Here is a 4,049-nt window from a genome sequence, read left to right on the forward strand (position 1 = left end):
CTTTTAATCCCCTTTCTCCTGCTCTTCTGGCCTGCTGCTTTGGGCATCCCTGAGTTGTCTCTCCTCACCTGTATCCCTGGGGCTTAATGCTTTTTTTTCTGGGTTCCTGGCTTTTATTCCCTTTCTCCTGCTTTCCCGTCCTGCTGCTTTGGATGGGCCTGAGTTTCCTCTCCTCACTTAATCCCTTCAGCTGATTGCTCTTCTCTCTGGCTTCCTGGCTTTTAATCCCCTTTCTCCTTCTCTTCCCGCCTGTTGCTTTGGGTATCCCTGAGTTGTCTCTCCTCACCTGTAACCCTGGGGCTGAACAAAGATTAGAATAAGCAAAAACTAATGGAATTTTATTCCTTTCTGTCTTGGTTACCAGGATGATGAAGTGACTTTGCCTGCTACAGAAGGTTTTCCTCTGCTCACTGCTTCCTCAGCACATCTGCTAAAAGAAAGTGGTCAGGAACATCATCCTTTCACCCACCCACAACTTCCCAACTTCACACACACCTTCTTTTCAGAGGGTGAGGATGATGAAATAAAACTAGATGAGGAGACTTTTCAGAAAGAATGTTTGCAAGGAGAATTTGCTGAGGAGGAAGAGTATCTACAAGAAATGGATCTGGAGACAGAAAATTATGCAGAAATAGGTAAGTATGAGTATGAAAGAGTATTTTCTCTGGAGAGAAAATATCTAGAAGGAAAATAACTGGATCCACATATATATGAAGAGCTTCTGGAAGACGGTGAGTATCTATAGGGGAGGGAATCTAGAGGGAAAATATCTGGAAGGGTTAGAGTATCTAGATGAAGAAGAGTAGCTGGAAGATGGTGAGTTATCTTGAGGAGGACCAACAAAAGAATGGTAGCTCTAGTTCACCACAATACCAAGGAAAAACAATAAATCTGTAGTAAAACCAAAGCTCAAATTATCAACCCTACCTCATGGAGCTGAGAGACAATATGTGTTGATGTAGCACTGCTATTATTGGATGGCAAGGTATTTCATGTACATGTTACTTACAAGTAAAATGAAATATTCTGGAATATCCATTCCTCACAAAACCGGGCCAAACCAAACACACAGCTGTGGAGCCAGATCTGACTCATAGCAACTCCTCCCTGGGTTTCCAAGGTGGTATCACTACAGAAACAGATTGCCCAACCTTCCTTCCAAAGAGTGGCTGGTGGGGTTGAACAACCAGCCTGCTGTATAGCAGTCAAAGGCCTTAGGCACTATGCTACCAGAGCTCCCATTCTTCACAAAGTTACCCATGATTTGTTATGATCAACACAGTCAAATGCCTTTGCATAGTTAATAAAACACTTGGAAACACCTTTCTGATATTCTGTACTTTCAGCCAAGATCCATCTGACATCAGATATATAGAAACACATAGAAATCAAAAATGATTTGTTGTTGTTGTTGTTATGTGCCATCAAGTCAGCCCCGACTCATAGCAGCCCCTCCTTGGGTTGCCGAGGCACTATCACTACGGAAGTAGATTGCCCAACCTTCCTTCTGAGAATGATTAGTGGTTGCTTTTTTGCTCAAGGAGCCTTGAGTTTATGTTAATGGTAGTGGAATATTTTTGAAAAGGATAGCAATAATGAGTACACACTTTAAGAATGTAATAAATTTTACTGAAATTTACATGTAGAAATTGTTGCGGTGATATAGGTTTTGGTATATATTTTTCACCATAATTTTAAAAAATAATTTATTAAAAAAATGAGATGAGTTAGGATAGGTAAAATGTTATAGAGCAGAGCATAAATGTATGAATATAGAAGGTGATGGATGCACTTAGATAAACCACAAACCCTACCTCACTGTCATCAAGTCAGATCCGACTCATAGTGATTCCTCCTTGAGTTTCTGGGGTATTATCACTAGGGAAATAGATTGCCCAATCTTCCTTCCAAGGAGTGGCTGGTGGGTTTGAACTGCCAGCCTTCTGGTTAGCAGTCAAGTGCCTTAGGCACTATGTCACTATAACACACATAAAGTCTAAAGTTTACTCAGCAGAGTGATTGATAAGCAATAGCTATGGTGGCCACATTGCCCTTCCATAGCTCAGATAAAGCAAATGTTTGTCACTGGCCCCGAGTACCTTCCCCACTCTCAGAGAGACAGGATAGCTGAATGGTCACACATACCAGGACTCCGGCAGTATGTTCCTTCTGTTCCTGATCTCAACAAGAGCTCTTTTAACTCCATCTATTTTGCCTAGAAACTTTTAAACTTTTTCTTTTTTTACATAGGTGGAAACTATAATGAAATTATATTATTTATTTTTATTGTGGTGAGTACTTATATAACAGAACAATCGTCATTTCAACATTTTTTACATATACAATTTTGTGACATGAATTATTTTCATCATCTTGTGCAAACATCACCACTATCAGCCTCAAGATTTTTCCATCACCTGTAACAGAAACTCAGTGGCCCCCAACCAATGAGTCTCTCTTTCCCTCTCCTTCCCATCCCTAGTAACCACTTCTAGACTTTGGTCTCTATATTTATGCTTATTTTAGATCTTTCATGTAAGTGAAGTCATACAATATTTATCCCTTTGTGACTGAATTATTTTACTCAGGACAGTGTTTTTAAGATTCATCCATTTTGTAGCCTGTATCAGAACTTAATTTCTCTTTATGCTGGAGTATACTCTATTGCATGTATGTACCATATTTTGTTGATCCATCTATAGATAGGCAAGTGGAAATAACCTGAATGTCCATTATCTAGATTCTTGCACTGTGTCTATCAAGTTGATTTAATAAAGTATGCAATACAAGCATTTCAGTCAATTCCAATAATGTTTCTGTTCCTCTATTCTAGGATAGCTCACTTGATACTGTACTTTGACATTAGTATTGTATCCAGGTCATTTCCTACATGACAAAATTCATTTACTTTCCAGCTACAGTTTTACTCTGATCAAAAAAAGTATGTGTGGTATAAATGAAATACAAAAGATGAGTCTTGACTGAAATAACTCTTCATGCATTAAAATAAAATTTGTTTTGCAATAATTTTTCCATTGCAATATACATGTTAGAGTTAAGAAATTTAGAGCTGTCAGGGATATTATGTGGTGTGTGTGTGTTTCTGAGGGTGGAAACTTCACTGAAATAAAATCCTTAGGTGATCACCTTACAAAAATGTGAGTTCAAATATAAGTAACTCCAAGAGACATTTGAAGGTTTTGATATTGTAGCTTGAAGAGTGGGAGATATGTGATGATCTTAACAAACAGAAATTCAACATCTAATATTTGAAGGATATGTCAAGAGGATTTAAATTTACAATTAGAGACTTGTTCTTTGACTTCTATTAGGGATTTTTGAAAAGAAAAATTGAAATCCCCTTGGAGGAATGTTATTCAGTGAATCTCTACTTCAGTGACACCAGTACATCAAAGGTATTAAACTTTGCACGCTGATTGGATTGAATAAGAGGCTCTATTGTCTGTAAGCTGAACTTGAAATATTAACCTTTCAGGCAACATAAGACTGTTAATTTATAGTTCTTTTTGTAAAAATATAAATAGATTTAAACATATTCACTCAAGCTAATATACTGAATTATATACCATGACAGTATATACAAGTAAATATATAGTAAATATATAGATGGATGGATTGATGTCTTCCTGTAGACTTAGGATTTCAATGAATTCTTTGAAAGTTTTAAGAGGAAAAAAAAATCACTAACATCCCATTCAAATAAGTTTTTAATCCACATATCTTGAAACATGGATTATTGAGTAAGCCCACAAGAAGTATTTATCCACATATTTTTTAAATCTAGATTCTTCTGTAAACCCACCTTCAAATTTCCATTTCAAATTTCTATTTCAACTGATGTTATCCTAATTTAATATGCATTATCTCTAATGTGAATGACTTTTAAAATATATTTTTTTTTGTTTTCCCATGATGACCTTTTCTTAGTTCTTTTGTAATTAAAAGGTGTGTATTATAAAACCCATGCATTTTTGAAAAAGAACATAATGAGCAAATCTACCATGCATATGTTTTAAAAATAGTTATAT

Source organism: Orycteropus afer, unplaced genomic scaffold, assembly GCF_000298275.1.
Source record: "Orycteropus afer afer isolate SDZICR_OR568_19922 unplaced genomic scaffold, OryAfe1.0 scaffold00369, whole genome shotgun sequence".
Taxonomy (NCBI): Eukaryota; Metazoa; Chordata; class Mammalia; order Tubulidentata; family Orycteropodidae; genus Orycteropus; species Orycteropus afer.